The sequence below is a fragment of the Phascolarctos cinereus genome, unplaced genomic scaffold (genome assembly GCF_003287225.1).
Source record: "Phascolarctos cinereus isolate Bilbo 61053 unplaced genomic scaffold, phaCin_HiC Scaffold_9;HRSCAF=440, whole genome shotgun sequence".
Classification (NCBI taxonomy): domain Eukaryota; kingdom Metazoa; phylum Chordata; class Mammalia; order Diprotodontia; family Phascolarctidae; genus Phascolarctos; species Phascolarctos cinereus.
This window is the reverse complement of record NW_027556402.1, coordinates 42477165-42496071: the sequence shown is the minus strand read 5'-3', so window position 1 is coordinate 42496071 and position 18907 is coordinate 42477165. Positions and strand designations below refer to the sequence as shown.

At 37.2% G+C, this 18907-nt stretch overlaps 1 pseudogene; it reads left to right on the top strand.

Moving 5' to 3' along the window:
* Positions 1–15208: 15208 nt before the first annotated feature.
* Positions 15209–17780, top strand: LOC144455430 (S-adenosylmethionine synthase pseudogene; annotated as a pseudogene).
* Positions 17781–18907: the final 1127 nt, after the last annotated feature.

Below are 18907 nucleotides of genomic sequence, written 5' to 3'. Positions count from 1 at the left end.
TTACTCCAAATCACTAATAAGTGAAATGAAAATTAAATCAATTCTGAGGCTTTACCTCGCATTCAGAAAATTTGCAAAGATAACGAAAGAGAAAAGTAGTCAATGTTGAAGGTGCTATGGGAAGACAAACCCATTAATATACTGTGGGTCAAAGTATTAATTGGTTCAACCATTCTGGAAAAGAATTGGGATTTATTTTCAATATTGTACTGGAAACCTTAGCTTTAGCAATAAGAGAAGAAAAAGAAATTGAAGGCATTAGAATAGGCAAAGAAGAAACAAAGCTATCACTCTTTGCAGATGACATGATAATATACTTAGAGAATCAAGTAAAAAACTACTTGAAATAATAAACAACTTTAGCAAAGTTGCAGGCTATAAAATAAACCCACAGAAATCATCAGCATTTCTATATATTACCAACAAAGCCCAACAGCAAGAGATAGAAAGAGAAATCCCATTTAAACTTACTGTAGACATTATAAAATATTTAGGAGTCTACCTCCCAAAACAAACCCAGGAACTCTATGAACACAATTACAAAACACTTTTCACACAAATAAAATCAGATCTAAATAATTAGAAAAATATCAGTTGCTCATGGGTAGGCCGAGCTAATATAATAAAAATGACAATCCTACCTAAGCTAATTTACTTATTCAGTGCCATATTAATCAAACTACCAAAAAATTATTTTATAGAGTTAGAAAAAATAATAACAAGATTCATTTGGAAAAACAAAAGGTCCAGAATATCAAGGAACTAATGAAAAGAAATGCAGGGGAAGGTGGCCTAGCAATTCCAGATCTTAAATTGTATTATAAAGCAGCAATCATCAAAACTGCTTGGTACTGGCTAAGAAATAGGGAGGTGGATCAGTGGAATAGGTTAAATATGCAAGACACAGTAGTCAATGACTATAGTAATCTATTATTTGATAAACCCAAAGACCCCTGCTTCTGGGATAAGAACCCACTCTGAAAAAAACTGCTGGGAAAACTGGAAAAGAGTATGGCAGAAACTAGGCATAGACTCAAATCTCACACCATACACCAAAATAAAGTCAAAATGGGTTCAGGGCTTAGATATAAAGGCTGATACCATAAGTAAATTGGGAGAACAAGGAATAGTTTACCTATCAGATCCATGGAGAGCAGAAGAATTCATGACCAAACAGGAGATAGAGAACATTATGAAAAGCAAAATGGATAATTTTGATTACATTAAATTGAAAATTTTTTTGCAAAAACAAAGCCAATGCAACTAAGATTAGAAGAAAGGTAGACAATTGAGAAAGAATTTTTACAGCCAGTCTCTCTGATAAAGGCCTCATTTCTAAAATATATAGAGAATTAAGACAAATTTATAAGAACACAAGCCATTCCCCGATTGATAAATGGTCAAAGGATATGAACAGACAGTTCTCAGATGAAGAAATTAAAGCCATCTATAGTCATATGAAAAAATGCTCTAAATCGTTATTGATTAGAGAAATACAAATCAAAACAACTCTGAGGTACCACATCACACCTATCAGATTGGCCAACATGACAAAACAGGAAAATAATAAATGTTGGAGAGGATGTGGGAAAATTGGAACGCTAATACGTCGTTGGTGGAGTTGTGAACTGATCCAACCATTTTGGAGAACAATTTGGAACTATGTCCAAAGGGCTACAAAAATGTGCATACCCTTTGACCCAGCAATAGCACTTTTAGGGCTATATCCCAAAGAGATCAGACAAATGGGAAAAGGACCCACATGTACAAAAATATTCATAGCAGCTCTTTTTGTGGTGGCAAAGAATTGGAAATTGAGAGGATGCCCATCAATTGGGGAATGGCTGAGCAAGTTGTGGTATATGAATGTAATGGAATACTATTGTGCTATAAGAAATGATGAACAGCCTGACTTCAGAAAAACCTGGAAAACTTATATGGTCTGATGCTGAGTGAAGTGAGCAGAACCAAGAGGACTTTGTACACAATAACAGCCACGTTATACAATGACTAAGAATGTTAAACTGAACCCTTCTCAGCATTACTAGGATCTAAGACATCTCCAGAGGCCTCAGGATGGAAAATGCTGTCCACATCCAAAGAAAGAACTATGGAAGTCAAATCGCTATCACTTATTTTTACCTATTTTGAGTTTTGTTTCATCTTTCTGATGGTTCCTCCTATTGGTTTTAATTTTTACTTACAACTTCACTAATGTGAAAATATGTTTAATGAATATGTAAATGTAAAGCCTATATCAGATTGTGCACCGTCTTGGGGAGGGTGGTGGGGAGGAAAAGGGAGAAAAATTTTCAACTCAAAAGCATATGGAAAAAATAAAAAAATTAAAAAAAGAAACATTAAATAAAAAAAGAATTGGGATTTATCAGAAAAGTGACGATTATTTTTGCCTCTTTACCCAGAGATCTTCTGTTAGAAATATATCCCAAGGAGGTCAGGCAGAAAGAAAATTTCCACATATATAAAAATTTTACATCAGCATTTTTTGTGGTAGTGAAAATGTAAAATGAAATGGGTATCTATTTATTGAGAAGGACAAAACAAATTGTAAAATCCAATGTAATGGAATATTAACACTCCAAAGAAAGTATAAATATGATTAATTTGGACTACAGCAATGTAAATGAAAACAAAAGTAATAAAAGCAAACTAAGAGTGGTGTAATTGTAACAAGCAATCGTGGCCCAGGTGAAGGAATGAGGAAAGAAGGAAGGAAAGAAATCAGAATTGATGAAGTGCTTACTATGGCACTGTGCAAAGAGGTTTGCAGATATCTCCTATGTGCTCCACAACAACCCTAGAGGGAGATGCTGTTGGAATCCCCATTTTATAGCTGAGGGAACTGAAGCAGAGGTTAAGTGAATTACTCAGAATCAATTCAGGTTTTTCTGAAGCCAAGTTGAGGAATCTATCCATTGTGCCACATAGCTACACTCTTGCCCAGGAAGAAAGAAAGGAAGAGAGATAGGGAGAGGAAGAGGAAGGAAAAGAGGAAAAAAGGAAGGGGAAGAATTTAAGCATAAGCACACTCAATGATCTTTGCTTACAATTCCCACAGAAAATAAAAGACTAAAAATTTCTTGTACACAAAATAGCAAATTCCAAACTAATTTACTCCTATCAATCAGCCTGTCAGACTCCTAAGAAATGAGTTTTCTTTTGCTTATGGTTTAGTCTGTGGTTGTTTTCACCCAGAAGCTAAAAGAGACAAAAGACATTTTCAAGCAGATTATTCTGAAGTTTGGGGGCTTCGGACTGTTCTAGGGGTTTAATATGAATTTTAGTCCACAAAGGAGACTTCGGGGCAGAGGAGAGCAGAAAAATGGGCTGACTCTAAGACTCCTTTCTCCATACCACCACTTCCCTGGGTCACTGTCCAGCAGCGACAGAACCTTTTGGGTTCCCCCAAAAGACAAGACAGAGACATTTGTCCCTACTTGCCTCTGTCTTATGGTAGGGCATGAGAGAGAACCATCATTAATTTGGATTTCCATCCCCTTTCTTTTTCTCCTCCTTCCACCCCACATTCTGACAGAGGGACAACAGTACTCTCCCTTTCATTGCTCACTATGACCCTTTCCACCACAAAGCAGAACACTCACTGTGAGGGTTTTCTTGTCCAGTGGTGGCATTATGGTGGCTTAAAGTACAAAAACCCTGCATATCAGACAGGAGAGTTCCAAGGAATTGGTGGGGCTTATTTCTTCTCTGCCTAGCAGCATGCTACACTAGTATCCTCCTCCATGGAAAATCTAACAGAAATTAAGAATTTCCAGCAGCAGGACAGTAGCCTATTCTGTGAATTAAGATTGGAGAACCATAAAGTCCTATCCTATATTCTAGAATAACTAAAAACTTTCTTCAGGGAAAGCCACATGAGTCCTTCCATGTAGGACCCTGACTCTATCTTTCATCCCCAAGATTAATGGCAGAACATAAAGACGTTTTTGCTCCTTCATGATGCTTATTGAAGAATGAGAATAGATTTTCTAAAAGGAATACCTTAGTCTTTTGTTGTTGTTAATGAAAATATACACCACACTAATAACTAGAGAGTTTAAAATTAAAGCAACTCTGAACTTCTACCTCACAACTAGCAGACTGACAAAATTGATAAAAAAAAAAAAAAGAAAAATGACAAATGTTGGAGGGGCTGTGGGAAAGCAGGCACATTCATTCTGGAAAGCAATTTGGAACTCTCCCCAGAAAGTCACGAAACTGCATACTCTTTGACCTAGCAATACCACTATTAGGCCTAAACTCTCAAATAGATCCAAGGAAGAAGAAAAGGACCCATGTACGTGAAAATATTTATAATATCTCATTTTGTAGCAACAAGAAACTGAGGAGGTGGACAGCAGTTGGAAAATGGCTGAACAAATAATTGTCGATGCAGGTAATAGAATATTATAGTGCCATAAGAAATCATAAAAGAGATAGTTTCAGTGAAAACTGGGAAGACTCGTATGAATTGATGCAGAGTGAAGTAAACATAACAAACAGTACAATTTATCTAATTACAGCATCACTGAAAAACAAACAACTTGGAAAGACTAAAGAACTCTAATCTACACAATGACCAACCATAATTCAGAGGAATGATGATGAATCATACTACTCACTTCCTGTCAGAATGAGGCATATATATTTTTGGTCATGGCCAGTGCAGGAATTTGTTTTGATTTATTATTCAAATTTGTTATGAGTTTTGTTTGCTTTTTCAATGGTGGTGCAGAAGCAAAAGGGAGAAGAAATTGATTTATGTTAGTTGGGAGCAAAATTTTTTAAAGAACATCAGAAAGAGTAGAAATAATTTAGAATATAAAAATCACTGATAGAATCAATATATATAAGTTCGCATCCCTGTCTCTCCATATTTCCCAGTTACTTAAACCCTAATTTGCTAGGGAGGTACATTTGTTCATTTAGAAGTCAACGGATTAAATACCTGTGTGTAAAGTTTTCTGCTAGGCACTTGGGGTGAACTGATGAATAATTTCTGTCCCTGCCCTTAAGAGTTTATATTCTAGTGATGAAGATAAAATATTTTCACAACTACATGAGAAAAATAGACTATGTCTAGGGTGTGAGACATATAAAAAGGTTCTCTGTGCATTTGTAGACAGGATAACACTTCTAACTCAATGGGGTCGGGGGTGGGAGGTAAATCATAGATAGGATCACAGATTTAGAGCAAGAAGAAACATCAGAAGCCCCCTCATTTTACAGATGAGGAAACTAAGACCCAAAGAATGAAGAGACTTTTCCAAAGGTGGGAAACCTTAACCAGATGAGAACAGGTTTCAAGCATCCAAACACTTTTAGTGTGAAAATTCTTGAAAGGCCATTGGATGAATGAGTGACCACTGCACGGGAAGTCTGAGGAAATCTAGTCATTCCCTGTGTGTTGTCTATAAAACACCAAGCCTATTTTAGAATTGAGAGATTCAAGCAAATGGTGAGCCAAGTGGAAGCCAAGGCCCAGAGAAGGAATCATTGGGGAGAGGGCAAGCACTTTGGCTTCAGTCTGACTCTTCCCTAACCCCTACCCTTTCACCACCACACCTCTCCAGCCAAAGGAGTACCTTTCCAATTTTGAGAGTCCAGAGGATTAGGGATTTATCATCATCATCCTAACTACATCCCTGGGATTGTGATGGCCAATGACAGTGCCTATATCGGGAACTGAGAACAAATTAGATAAGATGAGGAAAGGCTCTACCAAGATCTCAGAAGAAGAATTACAACCTCCCTAAGGAGAACTTCACCAAAAACTCGTGAAGGGGAGGAAAGGACTTCCAGCAGCCTTCTGGTAGGAGTGTATGTCACAGACTTCTAGGAAGACATTTTGTACAGAACATTCTTACTATATCACATTAGTCAATGCTCCTTTCTAAAAGCCAATTAATTCTGAATTAATCATTTAAGTCATTAAAGGAAGTACAGAATTGGGGCCTCATGAGGCCCCTATAGCATTAGAAAGATAACCCCCAACTTCTTTTTAGAATTAATTTTATTTTGATTTATCAGCGATCACTTCCTTAAGCTTTTGAGTTTTAAATTTTTCTTCCCCTCGCTCTCCACCTTCCTCCCCAAGACAGCCCGCAATCTGATATAGGCTATACATATACATTCCTATTAAACATATTTTCATATTAGTGATGTTATAAGTAAGAATTAGAGACAATAGGAGGAACCACCAGAAAGAAGAAACAAAACACAACAGAAGAAAAAAAAATAGCAAACAGTATGCTTCGATCTGCATTCAAACTCCATAGTTCTTTCTTCTTTATAGATAGCATTTTCCATCATGAGGGCTTTGGAGATTCCTTAGATCCTTGCATTGTTGAGAAGGGTTAAAGTCTATCAATATTAGTCATCGCACAATGTGGCTGTTACTGTGTACAATGTTCTCCTCGTTCTGCTCACTTCACTCAGCATCAGACCATACAAGTCTTTCCAGGTTTTTCTGAAGTCAGCTTGCTCATCATTTCTTGTAGAACAATAGTATTCCATTACATTCATATACCACAACTTGTTCAGACATTCTCCAACTGATAGGCATCCTCTCAATTTCCAATTCTTTGCCACTACAAAAAGAGCTGCTATAAATATTTTTGTACATGTGGGTCCTTTTCCCATTTGTATGATCTCTTTGGGACATAGCCCTAGAAGTGTTATTGCTGGATCAAAGGGTATGCACTGTTTTATAGCCTTGGGCATAGTTCCAAATTGCTCTCCAAAATGGTGGGATCAGCTCACAACTCCACCAACAATGCATCAGTGCTCCAATTCTCCCACATCTTCTCCAACATTTATCATTTTCCTGTTTTGTCATGTTGGCCAATCTGATAGGTGTGATGTGGTACCTCAGAGTTGTTTTTATTTGCATTTCTCTGATCAATAGTGATTTAGAGTATTTTTTCATATGACTATAGATGGTTTTAACCCCCAACTTCTCAGGGCTGCCCCTAGAACTCTGAGGAAACAAAGTGGTTATGCCCTTGGGACCTAACTCATCAGTATAAATGGCTGTTGAAACAGTAGCTACAAAATGGCAGATAGGCCAAAAACTGTCTGTAGGTAGATTAATCTGGTGGCAGTGTGCATGATGTATTAGGACGCTATTATAAGAGTCTCAGAAAAATAAAGAGGGAATACTATCCCTGGAGTTTGTAAGGAGTTTTATACATTTATATACGGCAAGAAAAGAATGACTGGCACTTGATCCTATCTTGTTATTTACATAAATTTTATGTCTTAAATACATTTATTTTTTAACTGGTATGTGTTGCATGGTATGGTCATAGAAAAATTGATTGCACTGGTAGGGGCTCAGAGCTCTAAATTCATTATGACAAATTCAACAAGTTATCCAAATCTTTTTTTCTTCTAGAATTTAATATTATTAAATGTTAATTAATATTCTTCTTTGATCCTATATTTCATCAAAACAGAGCAGAGTGCCCTCTATAACCTTTGGGAAGTGGAATTTGCCTTATAGATTCAAATGCAGTGTCCAATGAACCATAAAATGTGGGTTTCTGATCTTAACTCTTCTAGAAATTGCCATGTAAGTTTGAGCAAGTTTCTCTCTGAGCTTCAGTTTTCTTATCTGGAAAATAAGAGGGCTAGATGATCTCTTGGGTCCCTTCTGGCTCTAAAAGTCGATGATTCCATGATTAGGAGACATGGTGCCAACCACTTTTAGCCCAGATCTTTTACTACTTTTGAAACATCAAATGAAAAAACAATTCTCATAAATCTGAACATTGGAGACGTTTTCTGTTACATTTCTTTTTTATTTCCGTCAGAAGCATAGTGTGCCAAAAAGAATTGTCAGAAAGAAAGCTAAAACACTAAAACTGGAGTAAAAAGACCTGGGTTCAAACCCCAGCTCTGCCAGTTACCATCTCTGTGACCTTGGGCAAGTAACTTAACCTGCCTCAGATTCCTCCTTTATAAAATGAAGGAATTAGACTCAATTGTTTGTGAGTTTACACAATTGTTTTAGCACCAGAAAGGATCTTAGAGGTCATAAAGTCCAACTCCCTCACTTTACAGTTGAGGAAATGGGCCCATAGACATTAAATAAATTATCTAAGGTCACACAGTGAGTAAATGGCAGAACTGAGATTCAAACCCAGGTCGCCTGACTCCAAATGCAGTGTTCTTTCCATTGTAACAAGTCCCTTCCATCTCTAAATTCTCTAATCCCACAGGACATGTTGGAGTAGGATACATCAATCAATAAGTATTATTAAGTACCTACTATGTATTAGGCACTATTTCCCCAATTGAAGAATTAGAATATTTTATCAATTCTCCAGAGTACATCTGAGGCAAGTTAGCATATGAGCTAGTAAAAGATCTTCTATTTCAGACACAAGGTATGTCCATCTGTCCATATTAGGTCATGGTGTTTTTTTCTGGCTACCACTACAGTTGATTGGGCTATTCATTCTCTAGCCCCAGCTACCTCTCTGCCATTCTGACTACTGTCCCCAATAAGGGTCCCACCTCTTTCTCCACCTCACCTCCACCCTTGAACTGTACTCCTCCTGAACTCATTTTCTGAACCCTTTCTTAAGACTAAGGAGCCCATAATCTACTACCCTGGTCACTTCAGCCAGCAGGCCTTCTCTTGACTTCCTGAACTTCTTTCCCCCTGAAGATAGTGAGGGGGTGCAATGTAATGGATAGCACACAAGGCCTGGAATCAGGAAGATCTGAGTTCAAATCCAACCTCAGACGATTACTAGCTGTATGACTTCAGGCAAGTCACTTAACCTCTGTTTGCCTCAGTTTCCTCAACTGTAAAATAAGAACAATAAGACTAATTACCTCCCAGAGTTGTTGCAATAATAAAAAGAGAGATGTATAAAATACTTAGCATGGCAATTTGCACCTAGTAGGCACTTAACAAATGTTCATTTCCTTCTTTCCCTGGAATAGGCCAGACAATGCCAATGCTGCTATCTTGCTTCTACCTCCTAGCCTGCTTCTTTTGTGTGCTTCCTCTTCTTCCTCCCTCCACTTTTCAACTTCCGGTCCTTTGTATTTTCTTTGGCAGATTCTAATATGGATTTTATCCTTTGATTAAAAGCCAAAAAAAAGTAAAACTGAGATTCTCAGGAATTTGCAATCCCTATTAGACTACATTAGAAATGTAGTCCCTAAAGGTTAGATAGATAGATAGATAGATAGATAGATAGATAGATAGATAGATATGTGTGTATGATGTATGTCTTTTACATAATATATAATTATATAATTTTATATAATATATGACATACAAAAGACATATCACACACACACACACACACACACACATATATAAAACCTGAGTTTTAGTTCCAATTCTACCACTAACTAGCAGTGTGACCAGAGGTAAATCATTTTTCTCTCTGGACCCTGGCTTCCTCGTCTGTGAAATGAGAGAGTTGAGCTATACAATCTCTAAGGTCCCACTTCTGCTTAAAAATTCTATGTTTTTCTATGTTGTAAACATCTTAATTGCTCCCTCTGTAACTCTTACACTGCCCACGGCTCCTTTTATTCTCTATTATATACTGGATATATCCTACATGTTTGTTTGTTTTTTTTAACTGTGCCAAACAATAGAGATAGAGTGTTTTATTCACTTGAAAAAAATGAAATACATCTGGAATGTGTTTTTTCCTTCCTCAAAGCACATCAGACAGTTAGAGGAGACCAAACTCAGGCAAATGTCTTGATTTTCGAAAGAACAGCAAGAAATTCCTAGTTTATAAAAAGTAGCACAATGATAATATTTTGTTCAACTAACCAGAAGCAGGGCCAGGGGTAAGACCTAAGGCACAGGGGCAGTCTAAAGTCTAATGTGGCATTATTTGAAGTTCTTAAGGGTATAGTCCAGAACCAAGAAAAGAGTTCAGTAGTAGAAAAGACAAGAGAAGCAAAGAGTGTGTCCATACAACATGGAGGAATAAGCACAATGTGTTTAAGCAGAGTCCCAGAAGGGCCAAATGATTAATAAAAATGTTGAACAGGCCAGGCCAAGATCAAGGACGGACCTTTAGGGAACTCTACTAGAGGCCATGCTCCTAGTTTATACTAGACCATTAATGACTAATTTTTGAGTTGTATTATTCAACTAGATTCAAATTCACCTATACTATAACCCAGTCCATATCTCTCCATATTGTTCACAAGTGCAGCATGAGACACTTTTCCAAATGCTGAGCTGAAATCTCTATATATCATGTCTTTGGAATTTTCCTGATAATCCAGTCTAGCAAATCTGTCCAAAAAGAAAATTAGGTGAATTTGATTTTCATAAATCAATATTGGTCTTTAGTTACTATCATCATTATTATCATCATCATCAGTGCTCAAAAATCATCCCTTTCTTATAATTTTGCCAAGAATAGATGTCAAACTGGTCACTAATTGTTTTCAGGTTCCAACCTCTTTGCTTTTTGGAAAACTAGAACATTTGCCTTTGTACAGTCCTGTGACCCCACCAGTATTCTTCATACTCTTTCAGTAGGCTTAGTAAACACATCTGGCAGTTCTTCTAACATTCTAGCACCTAAAATCCAGATCTGGTGATTTGAATTCATTTGGGTAGCTGAGTTTGGTCTAACCATTTTCTCTTTTGTATTCCATTTTTTCTCTGGGTTAACCATTTTTTGGTCTACACTTTCCAATTCGAAGAACATTCTAGTCAAAAAGAAAATAGAAGCAAAATGGGAGTTGAGTAGTTCAATATTCTCATCATCCCATCTATTCTCAAGAAATAGTCCTGTTTGGATCCTCTTCTGGTTCCCAATATAGCGAAAATTAAAAAAAACAACAACAACAAACACAAAAAAAACCACAACCTTTTTCTTTCTTTCTTTCTTTTTTTTTTTTTTTTTTGGTCTTTGGCATTCATCATCAGCCTAAGTTGATTCTGGACTTTAGTAATGTTTACAGGACCGTACTACTCTCACATTCATCTCCAGTTTTCCTGACTTTACATGAATCTTTCTTCTTCTATATGTGTCTTTTTAAAATATAAGTTGGTCAATGAGAAATAACTATATCAATACTTTGAGGCAACTCCCACTTTTCCTCCTCCTCTTAATCATTTTTGCTGATCTCTCCATAGTATCATTCTTCAGGATCTCCCTTGTCCTAACAATCTAGGGAGGTAATAGTGGTAATATATGAGAGGCATTTTAGAAATGAAATTAAAATTTGACAACTGATTTAATTGGGAGGTAAGAGAGAGAAAAAAACTCAAAGGTAACACCTAAGATTCATGTCCAAACTAGGAATGTCATCTACTGGGGATAACGAATGGATCTCACTTTCAAAGAAGTACAAATATATTTTATTTCAGTATTATATCTACTTAAAACAGGTAGGGGAGAAGAGAAAAATGAAAGGCATAGGAAAGACAAAGGGACATAAGAAGAGACAGCCAAAGATGGAAGTCATGCAAAACACAAACAAAAGAAGGGACTGGATGGGTTCTTAGGGATAAGAGGGGTTTTGGTTGTGCATGAATCTGAGTATACTTTGGCTTTAACTCTAACACTTGTTTTTTAAAAAAGGTATTTGGGAGCTTTCAGAATAAATAATTGCAGTTATATTATAATAACCTAACATCAGGACCTATACTGGCTTGAACCCTGAACGTCTAGATTTTTATAGTTTTGTGTTAAGCTCTACTTCAGTTATATCAAATTATGTACTTCAGAGTGGTTTATTTCTTATGTGAATGCATCACTACAGTTCTTTGAATGCATGTCCTCTGTGCTCAGTCAACAAAAGTGTTTTTACATTGAACAAAGATCATGAATTAATTAGTTAATTAATTAATAGATGACACATTTATTAAGTGTTTGCTGTGTGCAAGACACTGTGCTAAGCAATAGGAATACAAATAGAAAAGACACTCCCTGTTCTTAAGAAGCTCACATTCTAATGTGAAAGATAACACATATGAAAGCTTACAACTGCAAGTCAGATGGAAAAGTTTCAAGGTCCTTAAAGTATGTCAACAAAACAGCCAATAACAACTCTTCTTTAATGAAATTAAAGTTTAAGATATTGAACCATTTAACACTGGGCTGGAAAGTATTGTTATTCCAAAGGCTGTTGGGTTCAGGGTTCTTGGCTGTCTCCATTAGGGTCTGAGAAGAAATGGTGGTCAAGGTAATGGTGGTAGTTTGGCTTGCCTGAAGCATGCTGCCTGCTATCTCTAAATTGAATATCAAGAATTAAGGATCCAAAAAGCAAAGAAATGAAGCAATTACTTGTTTATTTGTAGTAATAATTAAATAAACAGCAACTCTAAAACTTTGGGAGAATGAATTATTTTATAAAGGCAAGTTTTCCACTTAGCTAAGAATTTGTATTACCCCCCACTTTAATCACTAATTTTTCTTAATTTACCATTTGAGACTGTAATCTTTCTAAAATATATTTACACATTCCCATGCCTTGTTAAAGCAAACATACTGAACTCATTTTACAATTCTTTTGAAAACTCAGCACCATCATTATGAATATTAAGTATTATTCTATGCTATAATAAAATGATGGTCTTCAGGACCTAATGGAATGTATTAGACTGTTTACACTAAGTGACCCTAAATTGCTATGGGTTTTAAGTCTTTATAGGTCACTTGGCATCAGGTTCTCAACAGTCAATTCTCACTGTTTCCTTTAAAAAAAAATAAGCATCATTTCTCCCATCTTTAATTAGTTGCTACGAATCTAAAATTAGTTTGGAAATAAGAGAAACGAAACTGGTTAGAATTATAGGTAAAACAAGAGTAAACAGACTCTGAATGACTGGGGTTCTGGAGATGATTTTATGAGTAAGCTTTAGTACACAGACTTTATAATATTTCTTTTGCAGTATAAAATACTGTATTTGATTTTGTTTTTCCTTTTTTCTACTTTCTGGTGCCCAGCTATGTTTCTTTTTTTTAAATCTTTTTTTTTTGGCGAAGCAATTGTGGTTAAGTGACTTACCCAGGGTCACACAGCTAGTAAGTGCTATGTGTCTGAGGCCAGATTTGAACTCAGGTCCTCCTGACTCCAGGGCTAGTGCTCTATCCACTGTGCCAACTACCTGCCCCTTAGCTATGTTTCATTTAGGCAACTTTGCCTAATAATTTTTCTGGATAATTTAAGTGTTACCATATTTAGATTTTGCTTTTCCTAATTGCAAGCTCCCTTTTAGTCTGTTTCTATGAAATTGCATCTTACTCCAGGATTCTCCTAAAAAAAAGATACATACATATATGTAGATATATCTGTATCTATACATACATATATGCATATGTGTGTGTCTATCTTTATATATGTGTGTATGTATATATTTGTGTGTATATATATTCATGTGTGTGTGGAGAGAGAGAGAGAGAGAGACATACACATAAGCCTAGGTGTGGTATCTTTACTTGGCCTCCTTACCTATATATCACTTTAAGGTTTGTAAAGCACTTTACAAATATTATCTCATTTTATCCTCACAGTAAACCTAGGAAGTATTATTATTATCCCCATTTTACGGATAAGGAAACTGAGGTTGACAGTGGTTACTGCATGCATACTTGCGTATGCAACTTGTTTTTGTAGTTTAGTTGTTTTCAGTCGTGTCTGACTCTTCATGACCCCATTTAGGGTTTTCTTTGCAAAGATAACTGGAGTAGTTTGCTATTTCCTTCTCCATCTCATTTTACGAATGAGGAAACTGAGGCAAAAAGGATTAAGTTGCCCCCACAACTAGCAAGCATTTAAGGCTATATTTGAACTCAGGCCTTCTTGCCTCCAGCTCCAATGCTCTATCTGCTGTGCCCCGAGCTCTACAACATCTATTTCCTAGTTCATTTCAATTCAACATTAAGGCCCTACTATGTACAAGGCATTGTACTAGGCAATGGGAAAAAAGGAAAAATGTAAATAGTCCCTGGCCTAAAAACATTTGCATTCTGGACAAAAGGCCCTTATCAGCAATAGGTATAATCATGGGCATTTGGTCAGAATGAAAGTCATTTCATTTAACTTTAACATACAAAGATAGCAAACCTGACCAAAGTATAGCCCCAGTCATAATAGCTCATCATGTTTTCTAATAGCATCAATAAAACAATATTTATGAAAAGAAAAAGTAGACTATGACTAGAGGAGATGTGTAGTTGAAAGAGTACTGGCCTGGAAGCGAAGAGACTTGGATTCAGAGAATGGCACTAACGTTTACTATTTGATCATGGGCATGTCATAACTTATCTGAGCCAATTTCCTCATTCAAAATGTGAAGATAAGAATACTTGCACTGCCCACAGGTTGTTGTGAGGAAGACACATTGCAAACACTTAGGGTCTTAGAAAGTCATGAGTTCAGTCCTACCTCAATCACTTACTAGCTGTGTGACCCTGGGCAAGTCACACAACCTTGTAAACCTCAGCTTCCTCAAATAATAGCCCCTACCTCCCAGGGTTGAGAACCAAAATAGATAACTCATGTAAAGCACTGCAAACTTTAGAATGCTATAAAAAATACTAGCTATTAATTATTAAACTTTCAAATCCTATACAAATTTGAGTTTTCATTTTCCCCACCATCACTTTTGATTTCCTTTGGTTTGACTAAATATAAGAATGAACTCTAAAATTGGAAACATTGGACCTGCCTGTGAAGCAAGTCTTGGGACCAGAGAATCACGGAGTGAGAGCTGAAAAGGTCATTAAAGACCACCTAGTTCAACTCCCTAATTTCCACAGTAAGGAAACCAAGGGCCAATGATTTACCTGGTATTTGAACCCAGGTCCTCCAAGTCCTAATCCAGAGCTCTTTTCATTATACCATGCTGTCTCTTAATATTTTTTTTTCTTTACTAATGAAGTAATATATGCAAGGTGTCCCAAAAGTCTTGGTGCAAAGACTGCGCTAAGACTTTTCAAACACCCTGCATCTATGTCTCACTCATTCACCAAGAGACCAAAAACCAAAAAAGGATGAAATGTGACATTATCTCCATCTCAAGCTTAGTAACTACAAGACAATATACTTGAAAATACTATAGAAAAAAGTAAAATAAGTTTATGAAATTCAGGCAAAAAGCCATTTATTTGTTTGTCTTCAAAATCCATCACAGCATTTTGAAGTACTAGATTTCATTCTGTAAATTTCTTGTATTCCTCTCATGAAGCAATTTGAACTTCTTACCACTGTGAACCGAGAAGACGTAATTTTGGAGGTAATCTATTTGCGTATCCAGGTTCCAAGTAGCTCAGGGCACATCTGGAAGCAAAAGGATTCTTATTCCCAAATAAAAAAGCAAACTCTTACTTTTTCATCTTGGAAAAGGTCATGGTTCCATTCTTCAGCAGAGGAAAGGGGTATTTTTCATTCAGAAGAGCTAGCCCTGCAATGAAAAGTAATTACGAGAAGTGGACTCCATCCTCTGTATTCTTCACCTCTGCAACCCAGGAAATAGCCCATATTGCTCTGAATATCAGCATTTGCTTTTCTGCCAAAATATTTAAGAACCTATGTTTTTTCCTTTGAAAATGCTCTCTATGATTTCTGATTTTCAAGGGTGGTTTATCATCATCTTTTGCAGAAAAGGTTTCTAATAATGATAAAAATTAGTTCAGTGGATGACTGAGAAGTTGTTTATACACGTTATTTTTCCTGTGCAGATAGATGAATGCTCATTCCTTATACATGCAATGAGAGACTTTTTATTATTATTATTATATTTGGAATATATTCACTGGAAGGCCCCAAAATGAGAGTGATTGATGGGCTCTGTGTCAAAAATTCAACTTTAGGAATTAAACTTCCCATCAGCCACAGAAATTGTTCTTACTCCATCCCTACCCCCACTACCACCATGTCCCTGGTTCTGTTTGCTTTGAGTTGCTGCCCATGTGACCAGTTTTAGCAATCCCGTCACCTTCACTCCTCACATGACAAAAATACAGTGATTTTAAAGCTTAAATAATGCCTAGAGAGAACCCTAAGTTGGGTTCTTGCAGCTGAGTTAGGTTTCTACTGTCACCACTTCCAGAGAGGGGAAGAATAAGAGGACTATTTCCTTAAAAACTATGGTCCTCCCAAGCTTGGAGACCTTTAGTGTGCAATATCGCAGACTTTGTCAGATTTGACTGATGTGGTTGGGTTTTTCTAAATGACTTTTCCTCCTTTCCGTTTTATACTTTAAGGATTGGCTGGATAAGAAGGTAAAGGGAGAAATATATATATTTGGAAATGAATAGATGGGGATAGACTGTACGTGTAATTTCCTCAGTATGGGGCATTCCCTAATAAGGAAACTCCCTTCACCAAAGCAGTTTGGCACTTTCACACAGCAAATATTTGTCAAAAGTGGGACTTGCACCCAGGTCTTCTTAGCTTTGCAGTCAGCTCTTTATCCACTATGCTTTGCTGACAGTGATGTAAAAACAAAAGATAACCATTTTAAAAGGTATCATGGATTCTGCCTGTGCCATGGAGAGAAGCCTCTCATGGGGTCTTCAGGCTCCCATCCTCAATGCCCTCCACTTCCTTCTCCATCTCCCACTGCCTGGAGCCCCTCTCCCAAAACAACTCTGAACTAGTAGCTCAACAGCTTCAACTAGACCTTTGTGGAGGAAGGAACCTTCCTCTTCACTTTAGAGTCCATGGGGAAAGGGCACTCAGATAAAATCTGCGATCAGATTAGTGATGTATTCCTTGATGCATACTTTCAGTGGGACCTTGATGCCAAAGTTGTTGGTGAAACAGTTGCTAAGACTGGAATGATGTGACTTGCAGGTGGGATCACATTCAGAGCTGCTGTTGACTATCAGATAGTGAGTGTGTTCAGAAAACAGTTAAGCATGTGGGCTATGATGATTCTTCTAAAGGGTTTGATTACAAGATCTGCAATGTTCTGGTAGACTTGGAGCAGCAGTCACCAGACATTGCTCAAGGCATTCATCTAGAACACAGTGAGGAAGATATTGGTGCAGGGGAATCGGAATTGACATGTCCCTAAGCTACAGAGGAAATCAAAGAGTGCATTTACCTATTACCTTAACTCACAAACTCAGGACCAAACTTGCTGCATTGCCATGCACTGGAACTTTTCCATGGTTATGAAGGGATTCCAAAACTCAAGTCACTGTGCAGCAAATGCAAGATGGTGGTGCTGTTCTCCTGATCAAGGTCCATACAATTGTGATATTTATTCAGTGTGATAAAGATGTATGTGTTGATAAAACAAAGGGTGCTCTAAAGGAACAGGTGATCAAGGCTGTTGTCCCTACAAAATACTTGGATGAGGATACAATTTACCATCTGCATCCTAGTGGCAGATTCATCATTGGTGGACCTCAGGGTCTGACTGGATGGAAGCTCACTATGTATACCTATGAAGGCTGGGGTACTCATGAAGGAATTATACTAAGGTGGATCATTCAGCTGCTGTTTGGATCACAAAACCCCTAATGAAAAGTGGTCTGTGTCACAGGGCATTTGTTCTGGTTTCTTATGCAATTGGTGTTTCCCACCCATTGTCCATCTCTATTTTCCAATGTAGCATCTCTCAGAAGAGCAAAAGAGAGCTACTGGATATTGTTAGGAAGAACTTTGGCCTCTGACCTGGGGTCATTGTCAGTATGTATCTGTATCTGTATTTGAAGAAACCCATTTATCAAAGGGCTATAGCCTATAGCCTCTTTGGTAGGGACTGCTTCCCAAGAGAAGTGCCCAGAAAGCTTAAGTCTTGAAAGTGTTAAGCTTGTTAGCAAAAGTTACAGAGAAGCCTTCAAGCTCTGAGATAAAAGACCATTCTCCCTAAATTTCTCCTGTTCTCTTTCAGCTCTTAAACATTAGCCGTCACTATTGGCCAATGATTTGAATTTTATTTTTTGTGGGGACTCTCATCAGGTTCTCCTCCTATTCTGTCCCTGGTGTTTTGCTCACTGATATAACAGTTAGTGAGCACAGGTGATCCATGTAACTGCCTAGAGATGAGCACACAGCAGTCTAGTAAATGATACTTTAAGATTGAACCTTTGTATCCCACCACCCAACCTCAAAATCTTAACTGTATTGATTTTCCCATCAAATGCTGAAAAATGTCCTTGTAATATACACATCAAGTACTCATAGTTCATTTATAGCCTCTGGCAAACAATGCCACCACCACGTCGGCATGATTTTGTAATATCTTGAGCTCTGTTATGAATGTGAAGCCTTTCTTCATCCTCTCTGTAACCCAATTAACTTCTATTTATGGAGCGTTTTTATCAGGGAGTGCTCCCTACCAGATCAACCTTGCCTGTGTTGCAAGGTCCAGCTGGAGCTTTGGACTGACTTCATGAAAAGGCACTTACTAGTTGAACTACCTTCTGGTGATTCATAATGACCATCTCTTAAACAGCACCAAATCTTAAAATCTCTCCACTCAACTGACTTTTGTAGGATGTACATAAAAAGAGTTTTGTTCAGTAAACCAACCAATCCTATGTATAATTTTGGCACGAGCCAAACCTCACCAGTTCCTAGCTCTAGTTAAGCAGGGACTTGGCAGCCTTGTGATGTCATACAGAGAAGTCACAGGACAGTATCTGAGGGTCTGTAGGTTTCATACTTTGGTACCAGCTAATTTTTTTCTATGTAAGAAAGACTGAGTATTCCACACAGCATAAGAACTTCTCTCAGGGTTTTTAACTTATTTTCAAAACCAGGTCCAATGAGCTTTGTGAGCAGCTGGTGTAGATATGGAGAAAACAGCTTCCTTCGGAGAGGAATACTTTTGTTGAGGAGGAAAAGTAAATCCCTCCCTACTTGAACCTTTTTTAAGTTGTTTATTCATTGTGTTCTGAGGCGTGGCACAAACACAGAGGAGTTA